The sequence below is a fragment of the Macaca fascicularis genome, chromosome 17 (assembly GCF_037993035.2).
Source record: "Macaca fascicularis isolate 582-1 chromosome 17, T2T-MFA8v1.1".
Lineage (NCBI taxonomy): Eukaryota > Metazoa > Chordata > Mammalia > Primates > Cercopithecidae > Macaca > Macaca fascicularis.
The window spans coordinates 86423053-86435300 of NC_088391.1; the positions used below are offsets into that span (position 1 = coordinate 86423053).

At 40.9% G+C, this 12248-nt stretch overlaps 1 protein-coding gene and 1 long non-coding RNA gene across 4 annotated transcripts in view; one reads left to right on the plus strand and one right to left on the minus strand.

Moving 5' to 3' along the window:
* CLDN10 (claudin 10) overlaps nt 1–12248 on the plus strand; it is a 206593-nt gene that overhangs the window by 50034 nt on the left and 144311 nt on the right. The gene's annotated exons all lie outside the window — the stretch shown is intronic.
* The window catches only part of LOC135968128 (uncharacterized), a 36920-nt gene continuing 34627 nt past the window's right edge, over nt 9956–12248 (minus strand). The window contains exons 2-3 of the long non-coding RNA XR_010582640.2: nt 11368–11436; nt 9956–10084 (exon numbers count right to left, since the gene is read on the minus strand). This is a non-coding gene — a long non-coding RNA (uncharacterized lncRNA). The remainder of the gene's footprint in view (nt 10085–11367; nt 11437–12248) is intronic.

Sequence of the window (12248 nt, forward strand, 5' to 3'; positions counted from 1 at the left end):
GTTTTGTTAGGAAAAAAAGAAATTTTTCATTATAGAGGATTTGAAACACATACAAAAATAACAGAGAAGAGTATAAACTCACGTACTTCATAAACTCATGGACAATCTTGTCACATCTGTAATCCAATTCTCTATGGTTCTAATTTTTTCTAATTTTTTAATTGTTGAGATGAGATCTCACTCTGTCGTCCAGGCTGGAGTGCAGTGGCGTGATCACGGTTCACTGCAGCCTTGACCTCCCAGGTTCAAGTGACTCTTCCATCTCAGCTTCCTGAGTAGCTAGGACTACAGGTGCACACTACCATGCCTGGCTAATTTATTTTTATTTTTATTTTGTAGAGACAGGGTCTCACTGTGTTGCCCAAGCTTGTCTTGAACCCCTGGGCTCAAGTGATCCTCCTCCCTCAGCCTCCCAAAGTGCTGGGATTACAGGTGTGAGCCACCGTGCCTGGCCTAATTTTGTTTGTTTGTTTTTGAGATGGAGTCTTGCTCTGTCACCCAGGCTGGAGTGCAGTGGTATGGTATTGACTCACTGCAACCTCCACCTCCCGGGTTCAAGCAATTCTCTACCTCAGCTTCCCAAGGAGCTGGGATTACTGGCACCTGCCACCATGCCCGGCTAATTTTTTTATTTTTAGTAGAGACGGGCTTCCACTATCTTGGCCAGGCTGGTCTCAAACTCCTGACCTTGTGTTCCACCCACCTCAGCCTCCCAACGTGCTGGAATTACAGGCATGAAACATCATACCTGGCCTCAATTTTTTTTCATAAGTTATTGGGGTACAGGTGGTATTTGGTTACATGAGTAAATTCTTTAGTGGTGATTTGTGAGATTTTGGTGCACCCATCACCCGAGCAAGATACATTGCATCATAATTTGTAGTCTTTTATCCCTTGCCCCCTCTCACTCTTCCCCCCAAGCCCCCAAAGTCCACTGTATCATTCTTATGCCTTTGCATCCTCATAGCTCAGCTCATACATATCGGCGAGAATATACGATGTTTGGTTTTCCATTCCTGAGTTACTTCACTTAGAATAATAGTCTCCAGTCTCATCCAGGTCACTGCAAATGCTGTTAATTCATTTCTTTTTATGGCTGCGTAGTATTCCATCATATATATATATATATGTGATATATATATTATATATATATGTGATATATATATGTTATATATATATATATGTGATATATATATATATATGTGATAGATATATCACAGTCTCTTTATCCACTTGTTGATTGATGGGCATTTGTGTTGGTTCCAGGATTTTGCAATTGTAAATTGTGCTGCTGTAAACATGCATGTGCAAGTATCTTTTTGGTGTAATGACTTCTTTTCCTCTCAGTGGATACCCAGCAGTGGGATTGCTGGATCAAGTGGTAGTTCTACTTTTCATTCTTTCTTTCTTTCTTTTTTTTTGAAACAGAGTTTCTCTCTTGTCACCCAGGCAAGAGTGCAATGGCATGATCTCTGCTCACTACAAACTCTGGCTCCTGGGTTCAAGTAAATTCTCCTGCCTCAGCCTCCTGAGAAGCTGGGATTCAGGCACTCACCACCACGCCAGGCTAGTTTTACTTTTTCATAGAAATGGGGTTTCACCATGTTGGCCAGGCTGGTCTCGAACTCCTGACCACAGGTGATCCACCTGCCTTGGCCTCCCAAAATGCTGGGATTACAAGCATAAGTCACCACTCCTGACCCTACTTTTAGTTCTTTAAGGACTCTCCACACTGTTTTCCATAGTGGCAGTTTACACTGTTTTCCACTGTGGCTAGTTTACATTCCCACCAGCAGTGTGGAAGTGTTCCCTGTTCGCTGCATCCACACCAACATCTACTGTTTGTTTAATTTTTTGATTATAGCCATTCTTGCAGAAGTGAGGTGGTATCATACGCATTGTGGTTTTGATTTGCATTTTCCTGATCATTAGTGATGTTGAGCATTCTTTCATGTGTTTGTTGGCCATTTATATATCTTCTTTTGAGAGTTGTCTGTTCATGTCCTTGGACCACTTTTTGATGGGATTTTTTTTTCTTACTCATTTGAGTTCATTGTAGATTCTGGATATTAGTCCTTTGTCAGATGTATAGATTATGAACATTTTCTCCCACTCTGTGGGTTGTCTGCTTACTGTGCTTTTTCTTTTGCTGTGCAAAAGTTCTTTAGTTTAATTAGGTCCTAGCTATTTATCTTTGTTTTTATTGCATTTGTTTTTGGGTTCTTGGTCATGAAATTCTTGCCTAAGTCAATGTCTAGAAGGGTTTTTCCAATGTTATCTTCTACAATATTTATAGTTTCAGGTCTTAGGTTTAAGTCCTTAATCCATCTTTAGTTGATTTTTGTATAAGGTGAGAGATGAGGATCCAGTTTCATTTTCCTACATGTGGCTAGCCAATTTATCCCAGCACCATTTATTGAAAACAGTGTCCTTTCCCTCACTTTATGATTTTGTTTGCTTTGTTGAAGATCAGTTGGTTGCAAGTATTTGGGTTTATTTCTGGGTTCTCTATTCTGTTGCGTTGGTCTATGTGCCTATTTTTATATCAGTACCATGCTGTTTTGGTGACTATGGCCTTATAGTATAATTTGAAATCAGGTAATGTGATGCCTCTGGATTTGTTAGTTTTGCTTAGTCCTCATTTGGCTATGAGTGCTCTTTTTTGGTTCCACATGAATTTTAGAAGTGTTTTTGCTAACTCTATGAAGAATGATGGTGGTATTTTTATGGGGATTGCATTGAATTTGTAGATTGCTTTTGGCAGTATGGTCATTTTCACAATATTAATTCTACCCATCCATGAGCATGGGATGTGTTTCCATTTGTTTGTGTCGTCTGTGACTTCTTTCAGCAGTGTTTTGTAGTTTCCCTTGAAGAGGGCTTTCAACTCTTTTGTTAGGTATATTCCTAAGTATTTTAGGTTTTTTGCAGCTATTATAAAAGGGGTTGAGTTCTTGATTTGATTCTCCGTTTGATCGCTGTTGGTGTATAGAAGAGTTACTTATTTATGTATATTAATCTTGTATCCGGAAACTTTGCTGAATTCTTTGATCAGTTCTAAGAGCTTTCTGGAGGTGGCCTTAGCGTTTCAAGGTAAACTATCATATTGTCAGCAAACAGTGACAGTTTGGCTTCCTCATTACCAATCTGGATGCCCTTTATTTCTTTCTCTTGTCTAAGTGGCCTGGCTAGGACTTTCAGTACTATGTTGAAGAGGAGTGGTGAGAGTGGGCATCCTTGTCTTGTTCCTGTTTTCAGAGGGAATGCTTTCAACTTTTACCCATTCAGTATTATGTTGGCTGTGAGTTAGTTTTGATGGCTTTTATTACATTAAGGTATGTCTCCTGTATGCTGATTTTGCTGAGAGTTTTAATCATAAAGCGATGCTGGATTTTGTCGAATGCTTTTTCTGCATCTATTGAGATGATCATGTGATTTTTTGTTTTTAATTCTGTTTATGTGGTACATCACATTTATTGACTTGTGTGTGTTAAACCATTCCTGCATCCCTGGTATGAAACCCACTTGATCACGGTGGATTATCTTTTTGATATGTTGTTGGATTCGGTTAGCTAGTATTTTGTTAAGGATTTTAGCATCTATGTTCAGCAAGAATACCAGTCTGTAGTTTTCTTTTTTGGTTGTGTCCTTTCTTGGTTTTGGTATTAGGGTGAAGCTGGCTTCGTATAATGAATTAGGGAGGGTTCCTTCTTTATCTTGTGGATGGTGTCAAAAGGTTTGGTACCAATTCTTCTTTGAATGTCTGATAGAATTCTGCTGTGAATCCATCTGGACCTGGACTTTTTTTTGTTGGTAATTTTTAAATTACTATTTCAATCTCACTGCTTGTTATTGGTCTGTTCAGGGTATCTAATTCTTCCTGATTTAAATCAGGAGGGTTGTATTTTTCTAGGAATTTATCCATCTCTTCTAGATTTTCTAGTTTATGTGAGTAAAGGTGTTCATAGTAGCCCTGAATGGTCTTTTGTATTTCAATAGTGTCGGTTGTAATATCTCCTGTTTTGTTTTCTAGTGAGGTTATGTGGATTTTCTGCCTTCTTTTCTTTGGTAATCTTGCTAATGGTCTATCAATTTTATTTATCTCTTCAAAGAACCAACTTTTTGTTTCATTTATCTTTTGTATTTTGTTTGTTTCAATTTTATGTATTTCTGCTCTGATCTTGGTTATTTCCTTCTTCTGGATTTTGATTTGGTTTGTTTTTCTTTCTCTAATTCCTTGAGGTGTGACCTAAGATTATCTGTTTGTGCTCTTTCAGACTTTTTGATGTAGACATTTAGGGCTATGGACTTTTCCCTTAGCACCGCCTTAACTGTATCCCTGGGGTTTTGATAGGTTGTGTCATTATTGTCATTCAGTTCAAAGAATTTTTAAATTTCCATCTCGATTTCGTTTTTGACCCAATGCTCATTTAGGAGCAGATTATTTAATTTTCATGTATTTGCATAGTTTTGAAGGTTCCTTTTGGAGTTGAATTCCAGTTTTATTCCACTATGGCCTGACAGAGTGCTTGATATAATTTCAATTTTCTTAAACTTATTGAGGCTCATTTTGTGGCCTATCACATGGTCTATCTTGGAGAAAGTTCTATGCTCTGTTGAATAGAATGTGGTTGTTGGATGAAATGTTCTGTATATATCTGTTAAGTCCATTTGTTCCAAGGTATAGTTTAAATCCATTGTTTCTTTATTGACTCTCTGTCTTGATGACCCGTCTAGTGTTGTTAGCAGAGTATTGAAGCCCCACTGTTATTATGTTGCTGTCTATCTCATTTCTTAGGTCTAATAGTACTTGTTTTATAAATTTGGGAGCTCCAGTGTCAAGTGCATATATGTTTAGGATTGTGATAGCTTCCTGTTGGACAAGGTCTTTTACCATTAATGTCCCTCTTTGTCTCTTTTAACTGCTGTTGCTTTAAAATTTGTTTTGTCTAATATAAGAATAGCTTACCCCTGCTCACTTTTGGTGTCAATTTGCATGAAATGCCTTTTTCCACCCCCTTTACTTTAAGTTTATGTGAATCTTTATGTGTTAAGTGAGTCTCCTGAAGGCAGCAGATAGTTGGTTGGCGAGTTCTTATCCATTCTGCAGTTCTTTTAAATGGAGAATTTAGGTCATTTATATTCAATATTATATTGAAATGTGAGGTACTGTTGCATTCATCATGCTCTTTGTTGCCTGTGTACTTTGTGTTTTTTTATTTTGTTTTTCCTTTTTGCTTTTTAACTTATATTTTTGTTTTATAGGTGCTATGTGATTTATGCTTTAAAGAGGTTATGTTTTGATGTGTTTCCAAGATTTGTTTCAAGATTTAGAGCTTCTTTTAGCAGTTCTTGTGGTGGTGGCTTGGTAATAGTGAATTCTGTCAGCATTTGTTCGTCTGAAAATGACTAAATATTTCCTCCATGTATGATGCTTTTTTCACTGGATACAAAATTCTTGGCTGATAATTGTTTTGTTTGAAGAGGCTGAAGATAGGGCTCCAATCCCTTCTAGTTTGTAGGGTTTCTGCTGAGAAATCTGCAGTTAATCTGAGAGGTTTTCTTTTATAGGTTACCTGGTGCTTCTGTCTCACAGCTCTTAAGATTCTTTCCTTTGTCTTAACTTTGGATAACCTGATGACAATGTGCCTAGGTGAAGATTTTTTTGTGATGAATTTCTTAGGTGTTCTTTGTGCTTCTTGTATTTGGATGTCTAGGTCTCTAGCAAGGCTGGGGAAGTTTTCTTCCATTATTCCCCCAAATATGTTTTCCAAGTTTTAGAATTGTCTTCTTCCTCAGGAACATTGATTATTCTTAGGTTTGGTCATTTAACATAATCCCATACTTCTTGGAGGCTTTGTTCATATTTTCTTATTCTTTTTTCTTTGTCTTTGTTGGATTGTGTTAATTTGAAGATCTTGTCTTCAAGCTCTGAATTTCTTTCTTCTGCTTGTTCAATTCTATTGCTGAGACTTTCCAGAGCACTTCACATTTCTAAAAGTGTGTCCAAAATTTCCCGAATTTTTAAATTATTTTTTCTGTAAGCTATCTATTTCTTTGAATATTTCTCCCCTCACTTCTTGTATCATTTTTTGGATACTTTTGCATTGGGCTTCTCCTTTCTCTGGTCCCTCCCTGATTAGATTAATAACTAACCTCCTGAATTCTTTTTCAGGTAAATCCAGGATTTCTTCTTGGTTTGGATCCATTGCTGGTGAACTAGTGTGATTTTTTGAGGCGGTGTTGAACAGCCTTATTTTGTCATATTACCAGGGTTGGTTTTCTGGCTCCTTCTCATTTGGGTAGGCTGAGTCAGAGGGAAGGTCTGAGGCAGAAGGCTGTTGTTCAGATTCTTTTGTCCCATGGGGTGTCAGAAGGCTGTTGTTCAGATTCTTTTGTCCCATGGGGTGTTCCCTTGATGTAGTACTCCCCTCTTTTTCCTGTGGATGTGGATTCCTGTGAGCCAAACTGCAGTGATTGTTGTCTCTTTTCTGGGTCTAGCCACCCAGTGAGTCTAGCCAGCTCCGGGCTGGTAGTGGGTGTTGTCTGCACAGAGTCCTGTGATGTGAAATGTCTATGGGTCTCTCAGCCATGGATACCAGCACCTGTGCCAGTGGAGGTGGGGGAGGGTGCAATGGACTCCACAAGGGTCCTTAACTTTGGTGGTTTAATGCTCTATTTTTGTGCTGGTTGGCCTCCTGCCAGGAGGTGGCACTTTCTGGAAAGCATCAGCTGTAGTAGTGTGGAAAGGGACTGGTGGTGGGTGGGGCCCCAGAACTCCCAAGATTAAATGCCCTTTTGTCTTTCAGTACCGGGGTGGGTAGGGAAGGACCATAGGGTGGGGGCGGGGCTAGGTGTGTCTGAGCTCAGACTCCTTGGGCAGGTCTTGCTTCAGCTGCTGTGGGGGATGAGGGTGGGATTCCCAGGTCACTGGAGTTGCGTACCTAGGAGGATTATGGCTGCCTCTGCTGAGTCATGCAGGTTATCAGGGAAGTTGGGGAAAACCAGCAGTCACAGGCCTCACCCAGCTCCAACACAAACAGAAGGGCCGGCCTCAATCCCACCATGCCTCCCCCAGCAGCCTCAAGTCTGTTTCCGGGTGGAGGGTGAGATGGGCTTGAAAACTTGCCCAAGGCTTTTCGCCTCCCAGCTGTGAAAGAAAAGGGCTTCATTTCTTCCCCCTGCATGTGAAGTCTGCACGCCAGATTCATGCTCTCCCCCAGGTTCTGGCCAGGAGGCTTCTTGCCCCTTTCAAATTGTTATAAAGTTCAGATAGAGAATGCCTTCTCCCTGTGGAGTTTTACCCCCTGCTCCTCTGGCCGCCCTCCTGCTGGATCCCTGTGGTGTCAGGCCGGAATGGGCTTCTTGGGGACCCAGCGAGCTCCCATGGCCTTTCTGCTGCTTCCTCTACCCTTGTATTTTGCTCGGCTCAGCTCTCTAACTTGACTCCGCTTGAGGTAAAGTCGGAAACTTCTCCCGAAAACAGACCTTCAGCTTCCCCAGTGGAGGTGTGTGTTCGGAAGAAGAGGGTCTCCCTTTCCCGCTTCTGCAGTTGGGGCACTCACAGTATTTGGGGTGTCTCCTGGGTCCTGCAGGAGCAGTCCGCTTCCTTCAGCGGGTCTGCGGCTCCTCTCAGGATTGCTGCTTTGTTCTTGCAGTTGATCTGGAGGGTTACTTCTCCAGCTGAGGGTAAGGGTCAGTGGACCCTGCAGCTCTGCAGTTCCACCTCTGCCGCCCCTACCTCTACCACGGAGCCAGTGACCTCAGGTACCCTCCCTGCCCCACCCACCCAGACGGGTGCCCCTTCCTCACCGGCCCGGGTGCACCCACCTGGCTCTAATTTTTTTTTATTGTGCTAAAAAATACATGTTATAATTTCCCATTTTAATCATGTTTAAGTGTACAGTTCAGTAGTATTAAAGACATCTGCATTGTTGTGCAACCATCACCACCATCCATCTCCAGAAAAGAGTTCTTACAAAACTAAAACTCTGGACCCATTAGATGGTAACTCCCCACTTCCCCTCCCCCAGTCTCTGGTAGTCATCATTCTACTTTTTTCTCTGTGAATTTGACTACTCTAGATACCCTATATATTTGCCTACTCTCACTCTCTCTTTTTTTTTTTTTTTTTTTTTTTTTTGAGACAGAGTCTCACTCTGTCACCTAGGCTGGAGTGCAGTGGCACAATCTTAGCTCCACGGCAACCTCCACCTCCCAGGTTCAAGCAATTCTCCTGTCTCAGTCTCCTGAGTAGCTGGAATTACAGGCACATGTCACCATGCCCGGCTAATTTTTGTATTTTTAGTAGAGATGGGGTTTCACCACGTTGGCCAGGCTGGTCTCAAACTTCTGGCCTCAAGTGATCAGCCTGCCTCAGCTTCCCAAAGTGCTGGGACTACACGTGTGAGCCACCGTGCCTGGCCGTATTTGTCCTTTTGTGTCTGGCTTATTTTACTTAGCACATTTTCAAGGTTCATCCACGTTGTGCATGTATCAAAATTGCTAATACTATTTTAAAGCAAGTTACACATATCACTTGCGCTCATTCAGAAATATCTTACTATGTGTCTCTAAAAGATAAAGACGTTTTAACATAACCACAATACCAATGTCACACCTAAAAATAAACAGTAATTCCTTACTACCATCAAACACCCTTCCAGTGTTCAAATTTTGAATTGCCTCATAAAAGATAGATTCTCCACTGTTCTTGAGTACAGAATTCCTGTTTAATTTGTCCTAACAACCCTCCTCTCCCCATAGCAGCTGTCTTGTACACAGAAGATGCTGTCATACTACATTTCACCAATAGATGGCACAAATAATCATAACATTTGCTAAATCCAACTGACATTTACACAAGAGGAAACATCACTTGTAGAAAGTTGGCAATTATAGGTAAATATACAAACACAGAAATTGAAAATAGCCTGTTTGCTCTGTGTAACATGCATAAAACCTGAATACATCCCAATTCTAAGGGATAATTATTGGTATCAGACAAACTTTCTATTTGTTTTAAGGAGAACATGGAAAACATATTTGTTGGTGTTGACGTTTATCTCTACCATGTCAACATTTTTGGTATTAAATAATTGAGACCACTTATGTTTATTTATTCTTCCACTTAATAAAAGAAAAAGCAAATAGAATCTACTTGTACAATTGATTGCTGTGTCAAATGCCCATTACAAATGTATTGTCTAAATTGTATTAACTGTACTAACAGTTGCTTTCCCAAACTTCCTCTAGCATGTCCTGAAGAACAGAGAATCTTAGGATGGTAGATATGGATAGGGTCTTTAAGACCATCTGGTCTGGCCCCATCATCTGACAGATGAACGGACATGAAACCTCATCATAAGATCACACAACAACTTGATGGCTTTTTGTGTAATTTGCTATCTTTCTGCCAGCAATCTCACCTTCTCCCCTCCACCCCTACCCTAAAAAACTAACTGCTTGGTGAGCCAAGATTGCGCCACCGCACTCCAGCCTGAGCGATAGAGCAAGACTCCATCTCAAAAAAGAAAAACAAAAAACAAAAAAACAAAAAACTGCTTGGTAAAATTAATATTTCATTTTAAGGATGCAAAACCCAAATTGTGCAATTAATCCTCCCTTTCTTGTCCTTTCAATATATATATTTATTTATTTATTTAATTTTTTCTTTTCTTTTTTTTTTTTTTTTTGAGATGGAGTTTTCTCTGTTGCCTAGACTGGAGTGCAATGGCTCAATCTCAGCTCACTGCAACCTCCACCTCCTGAGTTCAAGCGATTCTTCTGCCTCAACATCCTGAGTAGCTGGGACTACAGGCACACGCCACCACCTCTGGCTAGTTTTTGTATTTTTTTGTAGTGACGGGGTTTCATCATGTTGGCCAGGCTGGTCTCGAACTCCTGACCTCAAGTGATCCGTCCGTCTTGGCTTCCCAAAGTGCTGGGATTACAGGCGTGAGCCACCATGCCCGTCCCCTTTGAATATATTTAGCAAACATTTATCGGGTATTACCAGGGCTAAGCAAGATCTTGTTCCCTTGGTCAAGTGAGCCTTTTATTTGAGTTCATATCTTGTAATTTCCTAGAAAGAAATGAAGCTGACTTTAGGAAATCAGCCTGTAAGGAATTTCTAATGGGAAGTAAATATGACACTTTCCAGCCCAGATGACATAATAATTCTGAGTCATTTTTTATCCTATTCTCCTATATTCAAATTAACACTTAATATTGGACTGTTCTTTCTGTTCTTAAAATCAGCTCCTCCAACCAGGACAGGCCCTAAACTCTGCCTTGAAAGTAAGTTCTCACCAGATTTATCCCAAGAAGAACTTCCTTTTATCTTCCCCAGATGTTCCGGAATATCTGGACTCTTTTCCCTGCAATGGCACTTCCCACCTGTTGGATGCGGCCCCCTGCCCTTTCTCAGGCTCTGTCTGCATTCTTCTCTCCTCTTTTCAACTACCAAACCCTCGCCTGTACCACTTTATGGCTTCATTGGGCAGTTCATCCCACCTGGAAAATAAGCACACATTCATGTCTGAGGCATATGCTTCACTTCCAGTAGTACCTTCCCAGTGTGTTCTTTGAGATATTCATAAATGGGGAGATGTTCCATAGTCAAAAAGTTTGAGAAGCAATTGTTTAAACAAATGTAAATAGCTTCCTTTATTGCAGGACTCTTCAGAGTCTTTGATTTCAATAGGCATCATTGGTCTTTTAAGATAGGAAGATAGTACTATATGGGACATTTTCAAAATTGATTTGATTAAAAAGCACTACCCCTTGTCTTACTGTGCTCAGGCTGTGATTACAAAATACCATAGACTAGGTGGCTCAAACAACAGACATTTACTTCTCATGGCTCTGGAGGCTGGGAAGTCCACAGTCAAGGGCCAGCAGATTGAGTTCCTGGAGAGGGCCCTCCTCCTGGCCTGCAGATGGCTGCTATCTCACTGTGTGCTCATGTTCTGGAGGGTGACCCAGCTCTTGTCTCTCCCTCTTCTTATAAGGGCACTAATCCCACCACAGGGGCCCCACCCTCATGACCTCAGGTAAACCTAATTATTTCCTGAAGACTCCACCTCTAAATGCCATCACATTGGGGGTTACAGCTTCAACATATCTGAGTGGTACCCAAGCCTCCTGTACATGACACTCCTTTTGTTTTCCTCATTGCACCATCTGCTACTGGGTTCTGTGGAATGCACCTAGGGACACACAAACTCCAGTGCAGGCTCTGGGTCTGAAAACAGACAACCTGAACTCATTCCTAGCTCCACCAGTCCCTGGCTGTGGGACTTGGGTAAGTTTCTCAATCTCCCCAGGCCTGTTTTCCAGCTGGAAAACGAGGATAATAGTACCTACCTCACAGAGTTGTTGTGAAGATGAAATGCTTCTATACAGGGCAATACGGGGCCACACACAAAGGAAGCACTAAAAAAAAAAAAAAGTCAGCTATAATCATGAAATGTTAGTATCAATAATTAACTATAATTAAACAATCTATTGTATTGGTTATTAATAAACATATTAATAGTGAATAATAATTATTATCTGGCAATATTTAATTTCTATTGAGGCTGAATATTGAATTCTATGAAAGGATCATGGTCAAGCCTCTATTTTAGGCTCTTAGAGGGCAATGTAGCATTGAAAGAAAATCACAAGAGAAGCCATGGCAAGCATGAGCCAGGAATCAGAAACAGTGTGGCTGGGCTTAAGGGAGAAAGGGCCACTGAGCTCAGTGCCAGGACTCTGTGCCAACCGTCACAGCCCTGACAGGAAGCAGAGTTGTGATTCTGCAAAGGACAGACCAGCTGCACAAGGAGGGAGGCAGGCCTGCCTGTCCCCCCGGCTTTGTGCAGATAGATTTGAACTCGTGGTAGTGTCATCTTTGAATGTGCATTGCAATTTCACATCCATATCTACCTCACCAAATAATCCTAGAATAGTGAACTTCAACACAAATGTCCCCTGCAATTTCAGGGGCTTAAGGGGTCCCTTTATGTAACAAGCAAAGGATTAGGGCCAGCTGGGAAATCCAAGTGTTTAAAACCTGTTCAGCACTTTTGCAGCCAAACAGTAAGTTGCCAAACATTTTTCTCTCAAAAGAAAACAGGCCACTGAATACTAGAAAGGAGAATTCCGGAAAAAAAAAATCAAAGAAGAGAAGAGAAGGGACATCTTGGGAAAAGTAAAATGATGTTGAATTTAAAGGTTTAAGACATTGAGATGATGAACTTAAA